The sequence below is a fragment of the Clarias gariepinus genome, chromosome 2 (genome assembly GCF_024256425.1).
Source record: "Clarias gariepinus isolate MV-2021 ecotype Netherlands chromosome 2, CGAR_prim_01v2, whole genome shotgun sequence".
Lineage (NCBI taxonomy): Eukaryota > Metazoa > Chordata > Actinopteri > Siluriformes > Clariidae > Clarias > Clarias gariepinus.
Window position 1 is genome coordinate 44,540,012 of NC_071101.1, and position 17,960 is coordinate 44,557,971.

Genomic DNA, 17,960 nt, shown 5'->3' on the forward strand with positions numbered 1-17,960 from the left:
GATTCAGTGAGTCAGCATATTTAGTGAGTCAGAAATTCACATACTAAATAATTCAGGGAGTCAGCGCAGTGAGTCAGCAAACTCACTGAGGCCGCAAACTCGGTGGGTCAGCAAATTCAGTCAGTGAGTAATTTAGCATATTTAGTGAGTCAGGGAGTCACATACAAAATGATTCAGTGATTCAGGGTAGGGCTGGGCGATTATTCGAAAAGTAATCGAAATCGACAATTAGAACCTACAATCGATGAAATTTTCCCGGGTCGATTATTTCGATTACTTTCCCTTTAAAAACATTACCGCGTGTGGAGTCACGTGACCCCGCTCCGTTACGTTATTCCGCCAACATGTCGAGCATGGAGAGCTTAAACACTGAGACAACTGAGCAACAAGAGCGGCTTGTACCAAAGAAAAATGCAGTCTCCGTTATTTGGACACATTTTGGCTTCAGTAAGGATGACACTGAACAAAATGAAGTCAGATGTAGATACTGTAGAAAAACAGTTTCGACGCCCAAAGGTAACACCACCAGTTTGTTTCAACACTTAAAGCACAATCGCGTGTTATGAGGGCAAAAAAATAAATAAAATAATCGTTCATTAATCGTGATCGAGGTAAAATGTTCAATTAATCGAGATTTTGATTTTAGGCCAAATCGCGTAGCCCTAATTCAGGGAGTCAGCAAATTTAGCAGAGTCAGCAAATTTAGTGAGTCAGCATATTTAGAGTCAGCATATTTAGTGAGTCAGGGAGTCACATACAAAATCAACAAATTCATGAGTCAGCAAATTCAGTGAGTTAGTAATTTAGAATATCTAGTGAGTCAGGAAGTGCATTGAGTGCACCGAGTGAGAGTGATCGAGAGTGACTGAGAGTGATGGAGTGTACACCCCGTGCTGGGTGAGTGTCGGCCCTGCAGTGCGTATCACCTCCTGCTCATTAAGAACCTGATCTACAGAGCTCTCAGGCAGCTGCGCGGGATTCTGCCTGATCATGCTGACTGAGGGAAAAATTGTTTGGCAATCAGCGCATATACACACACACACACACACATACACACCCTGTTCATCAAGTTCCTAACAGGCTGGAGTTTTCTGCCAGGGCCACGAGAGGAGCGCTTTCACATGAAAAACAACAACGTAAACAACACTGCAAAAAAAAAAACCGACAACCTGCGTTGATTCAGAGGTTTAAACGAAAATGAGAATAAAAGTAGTTTAGTGTACAGTTGACCCTCCTCACACACACACACACACGTGGCTGAAACGTGCCGCGTTGTTTTTCCTGTTACTTTATGTTGTAAGCGTGTTCACGTGTGCGGCCTCTCTCCTCTCCTCGGGCCGTATAGAAGAGTCTTGCTCAAGACGAAAGAAATTACAGGACACACCTAGTGCTCTCTCTTCAGATTGAACTTTTGCTGACCCCCTCCGCGCACGAGTGTGTGTGTGGACAATGTTGCTGAGCTCAGCACACACACACAGCAGCGAGTGGACCGATTCCTGCGACAGATTTATGGAGAAAACCGTGATGACTAACAGCTCGCTGATAAACGCGGACCGCGCGCAAGGCGGCTCGCGCAGTCAGCGACGTATAAACGTCTACGTATACATATACATATACATATATATATATATATATATATATATATATATACATACATGTGTGTGTTTTGTAGATATAGATATATGTACGTATACACACACACACACACACACACACACCTCCACTGGAGTCGCGCAAACAGCAGCATTGCTGCTAAATAAATAAATCCGAGTGCACAGTCAACAGGATGCATCTGGTCCACGTTAGCGGAATTACCGTCTAAAAAAAAAAAACTGAGAGAGAAGCTTAACAGCACGAGGGCACTCGCGCAACCGAGTTGCCAGAGCGCTCATAAAGAAGATATTACTGCATGAGACGACGGGATCTGAGCCAGCTGGCGCTGGCACGCGGACAAGCAGGAACACTGTGAGCGTGCGCACACACACACACACACACACACACACACACACAGAGAACGAGAGCGAGCCTTGAACTGCGCTCTGTGTTTCAATGTTTCGTTATCTATACAGTGAAGCGTTTCAGCTCGACATGGGGCTTAGAAGTTATGAAAGACAGACAACACACACACACACACACACGCACCAGGAGTTGTGCAGATACGGGAAAACAATCAGTAACCGGCAGAATGGGTTGATCTCCCCAGTTCCAGCGCTTCCTAAAGCCTGAAGTGTTCAGTTCCTCCCTCTCTCTCTCTCTCTCTCTCTCTCTCTCTCGTTATTCGTTTCACGCCGCGTGCCGATCGAAGCTGGAAAGCGGGTGAGATTCATCGGGTCGTGTCCCGACTCGGTGCGGTTCCCGATTCTGACAGAACGTTCTGCTGAGGTTCCTTCGAGTCTAAACATGCAAGGGAAGCAAACATGAGAAGGGGGGAAAAGAAGAAGAAGGAGAAGAGGAAAAAAAAAACAGGGCCTGGAGCGATCGAGGCGCTTTAAGTGGGACGGGACTCCGGCATTCCGTGCACGTTGGCTGAGTGTGTTTTTTTACAAATGCTCCATTACACACACACACACACACAAACACACACACACAGTTCTTCAAGTGGCTGCAGTCGCATAAGACTTCCAAGCGAGGCAGTAAATAAGATCGAACCGAACACGGTTACGTTAATCTCAATAAACAGATAACATCCTGGACAAATACAGGTTTATGAGAATAGAGAGGTGTGTGTGTGTGTGTGTGTGTGTGTGTGTGTGTGTGTGTGTATGTGTATAAAGTCTGGTGATCATAATCGCGCCTTTTGATTTCATCTCTCGATGGGGAAAAAAAAGTTTGATAGAATTGCAGCAAAACTAAAAAAAATGCAAGTTCTCTCTGTCTGATCTCAGTCTGCTGTCTGGTCTGTGTCTGATCTCAGTCTGCTGTCTGGTCTGATCTCAGTCTGCTGTCTGGTCTGTGTATGATCTCAGTCTGCTATCTGGTCTGATCTCAGTCTGCTGTCTGGTCTGTGTCTGATTTCATTCTACTGTCTGGTCTGTGTCTGATCTCAGTCTGCTGTCTGGTCTGATCTCAGTCTGCTGTTTGGTCTGGCTCTGATCTCAGTGCTGTCTGGTCTGTGTCTGATCTCAGTCTACTGTCTGGTCTGTGTCTGACCTCAGTCTGCTGTCTGGTCTGATCTCAGTCTGCTGTCTGGTCTGATCTCAGTCTGCTGTCTGGCCTGCCTCTGATCTCAGTGCTGTCTGGTCTGCGTCTGATCTCAATCAGCTCCGTCTGCTCTCTGTCGCATATCAGTCACGTTCTAAGGTTGAGGTTTAATGTTTATTTATTTCATATTTTACTTCAAATCTGTAATATTTGTAATATTTCTTTTTTTGTGTAAAGTGATATGTCCGAGTTTGTGTTTGAACTGACGCTGACGGTTCTAGATCTAGTTAAGACCACACCCACGTTCAGTTTAAATCTAAGTGTTAAACAGGACCTTCCTGAAATCCTTGGCGTGAGAAAACGAGGGGGGGGGGGGACGACGACTCTGCTTAATGACCCATAGCTAAATGATTTTATTACATTATTATTAATTTAAAAGGCAGAGAGATAGAGATGGGAAGGATGTGCAGCAGGTTAGAGTGATTAAAGATAGAGATGGAAATGTACTGACAGATGCCAGGAGGGTGATGGAAAGATGGAAGGAGTACTTTAAGGAGTTGATGAATGAGGAAAACGAAAGAGAACAAAGAGTAGAAGAGGTGACTGTTGTGGAACAGGAAGTAGGGGCGTTGAAGAGGATGAAGAGTGGAAAGGCTCTTGGTCCTGATGACATACCTGTGGAGGTATGGAAGTGCTTAGGAGAGGTGGCAGAGGTGGAGTTTCTGACAAGTTTGTTTAACAAGATCTTGGAGAGTGAGAGGATTCCAGAGGAATGGAGGAGAAGTGTATTGGTGCCAATTTTTAAGAACAAGGGAGATGTGCAAAGCTGTGGCATTTATAGAGGTATAAAGCTAATGAGCCAGACATGGAAGCTGTGGGAAAGAGTAGTGGAAGCTAGGTTAAGGGCAGAGGTGAGCATTTGTGAGCAGCAATATGGTTTTATGCCTAGAAAGAGTACATCAGATGCAGTATTTGCTTTGAGGATGCTGGTGGAGAAGTACAGAGAAGGTAACAGGGAGTTGCATTGTGTCTTTTTAGATTTAGAGAAAGCATATGACAGGGTGCCAAGAGAGGAGCTGTGGTGTTGTGTGGGAAGGTCTGGGGTGGCAGAGAAGTATGTTAGAGCGGTGCAGGACATGTATGAGAGCTGTAGGACAGTGGTAAGATGTGCTGTAGGTGTGACAGAAGAGTTCAAGGTGGAGGTGGGTCTGCATCAAGGATCGGCTCTAAGCCCCTTTTTGTTTGCTCTGGTGATGGACAGGATGACAGATGAGGTAAGACAGGAGTCCCCATGGACTATGATGTTTGCAGATGACATTGTGCTCTGTAGCGAGAGCAGGGAACAGGTGGAGGAAAATTTGGAGAGGTGGAGGTATGCTCTGGAAAGCAGGGGAATGAAGGTTAGCCGCAGCAAGACAGAATACATGTGTGTAAATGAGAGGGACCCAGGAGGATCGGTGAGGCTACAGGGAGCAGAGGTAAAGAAGGTGCAGGACTTTAAGTACTTAGGGTCAACGGTCCAGAGCAACGGAGAGTGTTCAAAGAAGGTGAAGAGGCGGGTACAGGCAGGTTGGAATGGGTGGAGAAAAGTGTCAGGTGTGTTGTGCGATAAAAGAGTATCAGCGAGAATGAAAGGAAAGGTGTACAGGACAGTGGTGAGACCAGCGATGCTCTACGGCTTAGAGACAGTGGCACTGAAGAAAAGACAGGAGGCAGAGTTGGAGGTAGCAGAGCTGAAGATGTTGAGGTTCTTTTTGGGAGTGACAAGGATGGATAGGATTAAGAATGAGTTTATCAGAGGGACAACCCACGTTAGAGGTTTTGGAGATAAAGTCAGAGAGGCCAGATTGAGGTGGTTTGGACATGTTCAGAGGAGAGATTGTGAATATATTGGTAGAAGGATGCTGAGGTTGGAACTGCTAGGCAGGAGGTCTAGAGGAAGACCAAAGAGGAGATTTATGGATGCAGTGAGAGAGGACATGAAGTTAGTTGGTGTGAGAGAAGAGGATGCAGAGGATAGGGTTAGATGGAGGCAAATGATTCGCTGTGGCGACCCCAGAAAGGGAACAGCCGAAAGACAAAGAAGAAAGAAGATTATTATTTTAAATTTAAAAGATGAGAAAAAACTAAAACTAACAAAAAAAAAAAAAACACAAAGCTCTTCGACAAACAGAGGCGTGCGTAATTTTCGGGAATCTGGATACGACATAACCCGAGCTGGAACGTGACCAAGAGAAAGCCTCTGTTTCGCAAAATCAAAATAAAAGAAAATTAACACAGCGAGAGAACGGGAGAGAAAAACAAGACAGCGTTATAGGACAACGTCTTAATCAAAGGTGAATTAGAGAGTAATTACACACGATGAAGCCCGTTCTGAGACAGAACCATAAACAGTAATTACAGGGTTTTGGCGGAGGGTTAGCACCGAACACACAGCTAGCGCTGCGCTCCGTAACCGGCCTGGATGGTCGGTGCAGATCGACACACTCTCTCTCTCTCGCTCGTTAATATCTGCGAGGTCTTTCGGGGGAAAAGGCAGAATGCTGAGTCAGCACGTGATTCACAGACAAAACAGAGCTGTTCGAAGAAAAGAGCATCGACTCAGAGGAGGTTTTATTTATTTAATTTCTTTTTGCGATAACCATTAGCAGACGTATATGCGTTATCAAAACACAGATGGTTTTTTGCTTTTTTTCCCCCAGGAACGGATAAATGACCAGACCAACGGATTTAACATCTTAAAAGATTTAAAAAAAAAGAAATAAACCTAAGGATGAAATAAAAAACATTCACACTTCAGTGCAGAAAAAAGGGAAAATAAAACATGGAAACGTTTTACAGTTTTACATCAAAAACTATTTTCACATCAAATCAGCTTCTGACATTTAAGTTTTTTTTTAGATACAGCTGTACCGCGGCATTCGAGTTTAATCCATCCAAAGGTGAGTTTTTAAGTCGAATTATTCGTATTGTAAAACACGTTGTCCCATAGGAAATTATTTAAGTGCAGATAAGCTGTTCCACCCAAAAATATTACCAATATTACCAATTTTATTACCAACACTATAATCATATTCTTGCATATGGAATCGCTCGGCTTGCCTCGGTTGGTTTGTTCGTATGCCGAGGCAAATTTCTTGCAAACTTTCACTTCTTAAGGCGAAAATTCGTGAGGTGGGGCATTCGCATGCCAAGAATCCGCCGTATATAAAAAATGAATTACAAAAATTATTAGAATTAGAATTAGAAAAACATCTTTCTATCTTTCATCTTTCTATCTTTTTAAACGTCTGTAATATCGCGCAGTCAAACCAGAAACATTGTGAGAAAGACAAAATAGGACAGATAAAGTCGATCAGAAGGTCCACTTTACTTTAGTCCCAAAAGCTAATTCTCTGTAATTTTCTCTAGAAAAATACGTTGTGTCTCTCTCGGACCGGAACTCACACGATTCTCAGCCGTCTGTTTCACCTATCAGACGGGACGGATACATTAATACATCTGTTTGAATTAAAGAAAGATTTTGTCTGTACATCGATCGAAACCTTGCACACATGTCTGTTAAACTTTTGTTAGTTTCAGTAAATTTCCTGTTCAGTCCTTAGATCTCTGCCTGAAGTTTAACCTGCACCATAAGTAAAATCTAAGTGTTGAGAAAAAGCGAGGTTATGATCAGTTTTGTGTGGGATTTAATAATCTACTTTAAAATAATCTACTAATGCGCTTCTGTCTCAATGTAAACAAACACCTGCACCAATATATATTAATTAGAAAAGATAAAGTGAATATTTTTACTGGGATTAGTTCAGATTTTCACTTTGGCTGAAATAACAGCGCTGAAGTGGTATAAGTGAATTTTAACACGCTGGAGTGATTTTAAGACAAAACTTCATCTTTATCCTTTTATCTACTTTTTGCATTTCTTATCTGTGATTATTTTAACCAACTCTTTAGCCGACAACGACTTACACTAATAAATAAATAAACAAACAAACAAAAAAACAATGGTGTTATCTGACATGCGTTTTCACGTTGGACGACTGGGTGAAGACCAGTTAGAGCACTGGAAACCAGTAAAGCCTGCACACTGGGTGGTGGGACTGACTGGTGGAATGGTGATGATGGGAGGTATGAAGTATGAATGTGTGTGTGTGTGTGTGTGTGTGTGTGTGTGTGTGCGGAAAGAGCTGGAGCGGCGTCCAAAAACAGCCTTTTCTGTGATATTTTCTGATCCTTGACTCGGCGAGTCTCTCTACATCTACCCTACGATCAGATTCCTTTCCCTGTGTGTGTGTGTGTGTGTGCGTGTGTGTGTGTGTGTGTGTGTGTGTGTGTGTGTTGGCCGTGGATACGACCTCATCCAGAGCACTTCCAGGTTTGAGCTGAAACTCCGAGTGTTAAAAGGAGAAGAGGAGATAAAACACTTTTTTTTCCTCCTCCTTATAATGTTAGACTCAGAGTTACGAGTTACAGCAATGAAGCTGTTGTTACTCGACTGGTTATTTAGCGAGAACCAACCTTCAACATTTTTCCGTCTCAGCTTTATTTGTCTTTATGATCTCTCCACAGACACGTGACAGGAAAGAGAGAGAAAGTTTGATTCATTAACTACAGGTAAAAGATCATTCATTAACGGATAATTAGCTTGGAGTCAAGGAGACGTCACAGACTAAACGTTAGCTGAAACCGCGGCTTCACGCAATCGAACGCGAACCAAGGAACACGTGACTGAGACGGAACAGTTTCAAGATTGACAAATCTGAACCGTTTCATGTGTGCATATGTGCATGGATTTTAAAAATTTAAGCTAAAAATCTCGATTTAAAGAGCGTGCACACACCTTAGAGTTAGAGAGGAAGTGTGTGTGTGTGTGTAAAAGAGAGAGAGAGAGAGCAATAGAGAGAGAGAGCGCTGTAGCGGAAATGCTTGCAGCAGCTGCTAGGAGTATTACTCCCCACCTTGAGGCCAAGCAAAAGACAAATGGCAGCCAAGTCACGTGACGGCGGCGCCGCCGAGCAGAGCAGAGCAGAGGCGAACGTTGTGCGGAAAAGCGGCCCGCGCCGCGGCTGTGCGCACAAGAGAAGGTTGGAGACGCTCGCTAGACACATGTGTCTTAGCAACAGTGAAAGGAAGGCAAGCTATGCTACAGTATAGAACGCTGCAGAGGTGGCACGGGGCCAAGCACCCGATTCAAGAGAAGTGAAGGGGGGAAAAAAAATGACCCTGACACACACACACACACTCTATCTCGCACTCTGCAGGAGGACAGGAGATTGTTTTGCATGTATGTACAGGAGATTAAAAAACCCAAGGTCAAGGTCGAGGCGGAGGTTAAACGCCTCGAGTGCAGGAAGTCCGAGGTGACCTCGCAGACGTCTCACGTTCGCTCTGCGCCAGGACCTCGAACCTTGGCGGGCGAGACTGGCACGGGCAGGTGCGCACGAGTTCCTCGTCATCCTCTGGTCAGCCACGTGCCAAACCGTGCACACACACACACACGTGCACACACAGAGCGCCAGAGTCAAAACATACAGTACAAATGCGTGTTCCTGGTGGAAAGTTCATATTGGCCGAGCGCGGTTTTCACCAGAGGAAAAACAAAAACAACAGAAAAATTAATAATTGTTAATCTCATCGATCTCAAAGCGTCTCAATTCCATTAATCTCGGAGAACTCTGCGCTATCTCGTCAACACCCACGAGGCCGTTTCTGTAGAAATACTGTGATAGATAACGGCAGTGTGTTTCACAGGAAATGGAAGGAGAGTCACGGAGTGAGAAACACAACATCTCCACTACGCGAGACACCAGTGTTGCTCAAGGTTTGTTAGAGAGAGACAGAGAGAGAGAGAGAGGATTTCCAGGATTACGACACCTGCTGTGTGTGTTTTACACTCGAGGTGTGCGGGCTGTCGAATGGTGTTTCTCTCCCCGATGAAAAACACTCGCTCTTTGTCTGTCTGTCGGAGTACAAAAGAGCTAAATTGACTGACCGTCTTCTAATTTACTGAAGAGAAGAAACACTCTACAGAGAAGAAACACTCACGTTTTTTATTTACGCGATAAACTATTATCATACGTATATTTAAACATGGTGCCTGTGCTAAAAAGTGTCTCTCCTATGGGTGAAAAAGTGAATTTTCATATAACATTTTTAAATTTATTACTTAATGCTTCTTATCTCCTGATCCATGCTTTGTTTAGTGTAAATACACACACACACATTTATATTTTTATCAGATTTAAAAAACACACATTTTGCTGAATACAGTTTCACGCCCTTTGCATGTTTTAGTGTCCGTTAGTTTTTTTGAATTTAAATCTTTTAACGGTTTTAACTGTCATTTATTTAACTGTCATTTACTTAACTGTCACTCGGCTGATAAATAAATATGTTCACATCAAATCAGCTGCTGGCTTTTAAGTCTGTATCATATATACACACACACACAAACACACACACACACACACACACTCACAGTCAGCCAAAAAATAAAAAATAAAAAGTGAAAACACAATTCAGGAAAATAAAAACTTTTATAATTATTTTAATAGTAAGTTAATTGCGATACACGTCAGGAAAAGGAAAAAATTGTATGATATTAATATATTATTGATATAAAACATACAGCAATTAATTTAGTATTAAATCCTGAGAGAGGCTTATTAAGTTAACTGACACTGAGAGAGAGAGATTTATTAGATTATTTATTTATTCTTTATTCATTCCATCTAATATGTTGAGTGAAGCAGACGGTTTATTTTGTAATTATTTAATTGAGCTTAAAACATTTCGGCACAGAAATCGTTGCGTGGCGGTGTTCATCGTTACAACCTAAAGCCTATAAGACCTTCACATATCGTCATATTGCGTGATCGAACGAGGAACAGCGTCATTAAATAATAAACCGACTGTTTTACTCAACAAATCAGACGGAATAAATCAAGAATAAATATAGAAAGAAAGAAAGAAATTTCTTTCTCTTAGTGTCAGTCACATGATCACACTCCTGCAAGGGGGTGTCCTGCAATTTTTAATAATTTCTTGGTAAAGAAAAAAAAAGGTTCAGAGAGAGCGATGTTACAGAAAATCAGTCAAGAACTAAACGGCGTGTTATAGAAGAGTCTTTTTAGACTTTTTTAAACTTAGACTATTTTAAACTTAACCTTCCTCTGATCATAGTCCCCTCAGTTATTAAGACCGAAATGTCAATAACCATGAAAAACTCAAATTATTAAAATGTAAACATAAGTCTAAAGTCACAACGAACACTTAACAATTATCTCTTAACATTTAAGGTGCAAAATGAAAGAAAATGTAAGAAATGCTTAATAAAGTGTAATAAAATAAGTGCATTTTCTGCTTTTGAAGAGGAATCCAGCAGACCAGCATGAGACAACGACATGGCGCAACCAAACGTGATACTGTTACATGATTGACGTTAGAGAGCGAGTGCCTTTGTTAATGCAACTGTCACGGGTAACCGGAAGCGGAGCAGAAGACTAGCAGTTAGCCCTTGTAGCGTGGACGGTAAATCCAAACGCGGAAATAGTGCGAACAGGCAGGATAACCACGCGAGTCATTGTAAGAACTCTCTCACGCCGAGAGCAAGAGTTTACACAATATTACCCGCTGTTGCGGGAGAGAGGTTGATTTTACGGCAGCTGTTTACGGGAGTGTAGTCCAGTGCAGGCAATGCTTTGTGGGTAATGCAGTCCAATGTGCGTGAACGCGGAAATGTGAGATGAGCTGGAATATAGAGCCTGAACCGGTTTTCTTTCAGTAGTTTTTGGTTTGATTTAAGGACGGAATCCACCCCGGAAGTTTGTAATATTGCCTGACAACGCAGAAAATAAAAGAATGGACATGCATCGACTTGTTTGTCTTTCCCATCACTGCATGGGCATGATTTAACGGGCTGTTGCGCTGCCGCGAGAACTGACAAAATAAAGCGGAGAAGCTAACACCGCGTTCTAACAACACACACTCAATCAGGAATTGAACCCAAAATCACATAAGATCTGGCGAAGCGTCGACATGGGCAGACTCAGTGACTGTCCGATGTGAAGCGCCATCTTGTCTCCTTTTATACTTCCTGAATCGCGACCACCGTACTACTTCAGGGTCCTAGTGCTGCGCATGACAGCAACCAAACTAGCTTCGCGACCTCTGTTTTCTTCTGACAAAAAATAAAAATCATCGAACGTTTTATCGAACACATTTTTTATTGATATCGCTCACGTGTCTATCGCGATACATATCGTTATTGTTTTATCACCCAGCCCTAGAAGAGTCTCTCTCTCTCTGTCCACGGTGGCGTGTGTGTGTGTATGTGTGTGTGTGTGTGTGTGTGTGTGAAAGCATCTATATTTAACCCCAGCACTCTGTTATCTCTCAGGACTTCTTAAAGATTCTGTAGAAGGGCGTGCGGTCCGTCAGTAACGCTAGACATGAGCTTGCTTGTCTGCATTTTTACAAACGTGGTGTGTGTGTGTGTGCTGACAGGTTGGATGTGTGTGTGTGTGTGTGTGTGTGTATGTGTGTGAGATCGAGCCAGCACCTTCCCACAGAGGAATGACGCGGCGTGTGTGTGTGTGTGTGGAAGACCCGCACACACACCTCTCCTCTGAAACCTGGCGGACACATTCAGGAGGGGCGGGGGGACGGAGGGAGGGATGGAGGGACGTCTCTAAGACTGACAGGACAGAGTCCTGACCCGGCGTGTTAAAGTCCTGATCCGGGGTCGGTTGTTATTCATAAGGAGCGCTCTCCGCTGGCTGAGTGTGGTGTGTGCGCGGGCTTACAAGTGCTGTTGTGCAACGTGTTTTGGAAAAAAGGGAGGGGGAGGGGGGAGAGGGGATGATGAGGAAAAAGAAGAAGTCGTCAGTGTGTGTCGATTCGGCCCGTCCCCCGTTTGATGGAAAAATATGGCTCGTTTTTTTTTTTTTTTTTTTTTGCCTAAGGCTCAGGAGGTAGAGTCGAAAATACACATCTGAGTACTGAGACAGAGACAAAAAGACAGAGAGACACAGAGAGAGAGACACAGGATATGGAAAAAGAAAGAGACTAAGAATGAACAGAAAGAGAGTGAGAAAGGAAGAAACAGACAGACAGAGAGACAGACAGACAGAGAGAAAGAAAGAAAGAGACAGAAAGAAACAGATGGACAAGAAGACAAAAGGACAGACAGAGTGAGAGAGACAGAAAGACAAACAGACAGACAGAAGTTTGAACAGGGAAAGAGTGAGAGACTGCGAGGGAGGGAGAGACATACAGACAGTCAGATAGAGTCCCGTTACCATGGAGACGTTAGCGCGTCAGACAGAGCGCGCTGATGTGCCGCCGCTACGAAAAAAAAATACGTGACCAATCAGAGATTCACTGGAGTGTTACACACGGAACACACACCTAACAAAACACACACACACATTAACCACAACAGTCTTATTATGTCCTCTAATCGGCCGTTTCTTTAGTTGTGTTTCTACTGAAAAGCAACAAACTAACATGTTATTAAGAGAATAATTACACAAAACTAACACACAGTTATTACATTTGTTCATCTGTTAAATGCCGAGTAAACAATTTATAATTAAGCGTTACACAACACTTCCTAGTAGCTGCAAGGCTGACAAAAAAAAAAAAAAAAAAATTCCTGAGGCGGAAATCAAATCTTTTTTTTTTTTTCCCACTTTTAGATTGTTAAACATTTCTACATTTACCTAAACTACTTTAAAACGTGGAAGTTTGGTACGTTTAATATTTCAGTTTTTGTCTGTTCATTTGTTTTTGCATTACACTAGTTAAAAAAGAATTTAAACCTGAACCTTTTTTTTAAATTATTTTTTAATCTGTGGGCTCTTCTATTGTTTACCGCACAGTAAACAATCACAAACAGGATTTGCTGCCACATTTTAACAAACAGCTTTAAGAATATAAAAATAAATGTAATTTAAATCCACTGCTAAACACAAGTCATGTAGGAAGAGCAACGATTAGTCGAAAATCGATCACTCAGCATTTAACAAATGAAAAAAATAAATGTATTAACTGAATGTTTGTTTTGCGTCATGATCCTCATGCTCCTCTAAATACACACTAAGTCGCAAAAAAAGAAAGTTAAAAAATAAATCTGCAAAACAATCACATTGTGTAGGAAGTGTACCACTTCTTCTTGTTTTTAGTATACGAGCGGTTTGAGCAATAACAGAACGACAGCGACGAAACATTTAATCAATGTGGCAAATATCTAAAACAAAATCAATCAATCAACAAACACAGATAATTTATAAACGCTCCAAATGCTGAGTTTAATTAGCTTCACTGCAGCGTCCGGAGAGAGAGTGAGACGTGGCCGAGGTGGACGCGCGCTCTGAGTGACCAGCTGACTCAAAGAAGGGGAGGAGACTCGTAACACCCTCACCGATGTCATCATTTTGTTATAACCTCACGCACACACACACACACACATCTGGTCTGAAAGGGGTGTGAGCAGTGTGTGTCTGCGGGATGACGGCGTTTACGAGTCCCGGTTTCAGTCTGATGCTCGATCGGTTGCCAGTGGCACCAAAAATAGTCCGCGGTTCGCTTTATTTATAACCCGGTGGGTCGACGTCCAAATCTCAATTATAGTGAACAATATATCTTTGTTTAGCGTCAGAGTGTTTTCTTTCCTTTTCTATGTGTTCTGCAGCCAGTGGGACGGGTTTTAGCCCGGAGCTGGAGCAGGATCTGGATCTGCCGAGAATACACACACACACACACACACACACCATCCAGTCGCTGCTTTACTAGTATTTACTCGTCCTGAGATCGCAGCCAAATGGGATATTTTCCTCTTTGCTTTCGTGTGTGTGTGTGTGTGTGTGACAGGTACAGCTCTGAGAACCTCTCTCTCTCTCTCTCTCTCTCTCTTTCCATCTAATAACTCCACTACATCCTCGGGCGAAAACCGTCACGACGACACCTTTGTTGCCAAGTTGAGGTGAGCCGCACTCGCGCTGGCATCGACACGGCGGCAACCTGATCCTCGGACGCTTTAGGATCAAACGCCGCTCAACCGCTCCCAGATCTACACGCACACACACACACGCTCACACACACTCGCAGGTGGAATGATGGTGTGTGTGTGAGTCAGTATCATTATCTTAAACGCATCTGCGTGTCTTAAATCACCATATGCTGTTTGGACGTCGAGACAAGACGATCAATGATGAATAAACCTTCCACATTAACACCTGATAGGGATCCTCACTCTCTCAGTCACTCACACACGTACACGTTTGATCCACACTGCTTTCAATTAACAGTCCAACCAGTCACCTCCCGATACGATATCATCACGATACGAGTCGATTCTATTAAGTATCGCGGTTTTATAAAAATCTCAATTTGATATTACACATTTTCTGTCCATTTTCTTTTACAATATTAAACCTTTAAAGAACTTTAATGAGTAATTCAATGTACGCCGGTCTTTATAACATTCGTTTTCTCACTTAAAAACCAAACGCAGCATTTAAACACTACAAACAACCTTTACATACAAGAGTTTCACATTTAACTGAGCGGTGCGTATCTCTGTCATCCACCATAATTATTATTTATAAACAAACTTTTAGTAAATAATTCACTTCCACCAAACCGGGTGAAAAAGTGTAAATAGTTCGGAGGGCGTCACCTGTAGGATTACACACACACACACACACACACACACAGCTCTATTTGAAATAAAAACATTTAAAAAGTGCAAACTTACACCAGTTTTTACAATTTTTGTAAATTTAGTGCAAAATTTCACTTTTAAATTTTCGGAGGAACCGCTGTATCCTGATTATTTATATAGGCTATATATTTTTTTAACAAAATTTGGACGCTGTGCCTTCTACTTATGTGTGGAGTTTAGACGGCGCCACCTGTAGGATTATAATGGAACAGCGATGTTTATCTCACCTCGAATCCATATATAAATTAAAATAACCATAATTTCGATCGTGTACACTACAAATCGGTCTGTAGTTCCCTGATGTCAGGACACTTACAGTACATCTCTTCAGACGTCTCGCACTGGACACGAACACAGGATTATGAATAAAGATACACATCATATAAAACACGTATTCCAAAGCGAGACACTTTTTTGCACCAGAGCTCGTTTTCGTGGCGGGCGGGGCGGGGACAGGACGGGACGGGGGACAACAGCATTTTTAAGAGTTCGGTTCGTTGCCACGTCGTTGACGCGCTGCTCTGTAGAGGAGACGTGTGCTCTGGTATTTCCGACAACACTTCCTTATCTACTGGCTCACTGACCCGAGTGTGGTCTGTCCAGGAATAAAGACTGAGACATGGAGAGACACAGAGAGAGAGACAGACAGACAGACAGAGAGAGAGAGAGTAAGAGAGAGAGAGACAGACAGAATGAGAGAGGCCCTTGGCAGGGGCGTCAGAAACGCCGCAAATGGAAAAATAAACAGCCGCGCGACAGAAGCTAACCGCTCTGACAGATATAAGGAACTGAGTACCGTCTGAAGGGGTTTTTAATGAGCTAGCGGTCGGCGTGTGTGTGTATAGATTTCATGCAGTCGCTCTCTCTCTCTTTCTCTCTCTACAGAACTCACGAACCTCAAAACAAGTTTGTTGACCGTCCTGTACTTGTCAGAGATTTATTTGTATCATTTTTTTTTTTTTTGTGCATGTGTCTCGGTCTCTCCCAGTGTGAGTCTGAACACCATGTACCTTCACACAGACGTGCAGCTACACTCGCGAAGGCTAACAAGAGCCCACCTTGTACGCTTGTACCGTTTAGTAAACCTGGCACATGTCTCAGAGAGACAGGGGTTTATTCCACTGAGCACTGATCTCTTAACTTAAAGCTCAAAGTTTTCTGTAACGAGTGAGCAATAAACCGACAAGACGGACGAGAAAAACAGTGCGAGTGTCAGAGTGACGAAAAGGAAGTATGTGTGACAGTTACAGCGTGACAGACCGACAGGGTGACGGAGTGACTTGGACAGAAGAAATCTATGAATCTGAGAGACAAACAGGACGATAAGACAAGTCTTTACAGTATGAGAAGGTGACCGGGCAAGTGTGACAGAGTGATAAGAGTGCAACATTGAAACAGACATGAGGGACAGAGGGACAGGGCATAGAGGTGACAGCGGTGATAGAGTGAGTGTGACAGAGAGACAGATGGAGAGAGACAGAGTGTGTAACAGTGACGTGATGTGACGGGCAACAAAACAGTAACAAAATTACACAATCAGACAAAGTGACACAGTGACGGAGTGACAATGTAACCGCACAACAGACACATGTAACATGACAGAGTGACAAAGTGATACAGCACCAGTGAAATGGTGTGACAGTTACAGAGCGACAGAATGACAGTGTAAAGGTTGACACAGCAACACACTGACAAAGTGATACAGAGATGATATCTGATTCACAGTGCGTCATAGTGACAGTATAATTGCATGACAAATCCACAGAGCAACATGGTGTCAGAGTGACATGGTGACAGTATAACCACGTGACAGAGCAACACAGTGACAGAGCGACAGTATAACCACATGACAGAGCGGCACAGTGACAGTATAACAACGTGACAGAGTGACACGATGGCAGTATAATCACGTGACAAAGCGACAGTGGAATGGTGACAAAGACACAGTGACAGAGCGAAAGACAGAAACAGTGACAGTATAACGGCGTGGCAGAGCGACACAGTGTCAGCGCAACACGGTGACAGAGCGACAGTATAACGGCGTGACAGAGCGACAGTATAACGGGGTGACAGAGCGACAGTATAATGGTGTGACAGAGCGACAGTGACAGAGCGACACAGGGACAGTATAACCACGTGACAGAGCGACACAGAGACAGTATAACCACGTGACAGAGCGACACAGAGACAGTATAACCACGTGACAGAGCGACACAATGACAGTATAACCACGTGACAGAGCGACACAATGACAGTATAACCACGTGACAGAGCGACACAGAGACAGTATAACCACGTGACAGAGCGACACAGTGACAGTATTACCACGTGACAGAGCGACACAGTGACAGTATAACCACGTGACAGAGCGACACAGTGACAGTATAACCACGTGACAGAGTGACACAGTCAGCATAACCACGTGACAGAGCGACACAGTGACAGCATAACCACGTGACAGAGCGACACAGTGACAGCATAACCACATGACAGAGCGACACAGAGACAGTATAACCACGTGACAGAGCGACACAATGACAGTATAATGGCGTGACAGAGCGACACAGTGATAGTATTACCATGTGACAGAGCGACACAGTGACAGTATAACCACGTGACAGAGCGACACAATGACAGTATAACCACGTGACAGAGCGACACAGTGACAGTATAACCACGTGACAGAGCGACACAATGACAGTATAACCACGTGACAGAGCGACACAGTGACAGTATTACCACGTGACAGAGCGACACAGTGACAGTATTACCACGTGACAGAGCGACACAGTGACAGCATAACCACATGACAGAGCGACACAGAGACAGTATAACCACGTGACAGAGCGACACAATGACAGTATAATGGCGTGACAGAGCGACACAGTGATAGTATTACCATGTGACAGAGCGACACAGTGACAGTATAACCACGTGACAGAGCGACACAATGACAGTATAACCACGTGACAGAGCGACACAGTGACAGTATAACCACGTGACAGAGCGACACAATGACAGTATAACCACGTGACAGAGCGACACAGTGACAGTATTACCACGTGACAGAGCGACACAGTGACAGTATTACCAC

General features: G+C 43.5%; 1 protein-coding gene across 5 annotated transcripts in view; it reads right to left on the bottom strand.

Annotated features, from left to right (window-relative positions):
- The window catches only part of tab2 (TGF-beta activated kinase 1 (MAP3K7) binding protein 2), a 48,033-nt gene that overhangs the window by 23,160 nt on the left and 6,913 nt on the right, over positions 1 to 17,960 (bottom strand). Inside the window, exon 1 of one of the 5 annotated variants that reach the window (XM_053479730.1) lies at positions 2,143 to 2,367. The exons of the other annotated variants lie outside the window; for them this stretch is intronic. The gene's annotated coding sequence lies outside the window, so the exon portion shown is untranslated. Of the gene's footprint in view, positions 1 to 2,142; positions 2,368 to 17,960 lie in introns of those variants that run through there. 5 annotated transcript variants of the gene reach the window in all.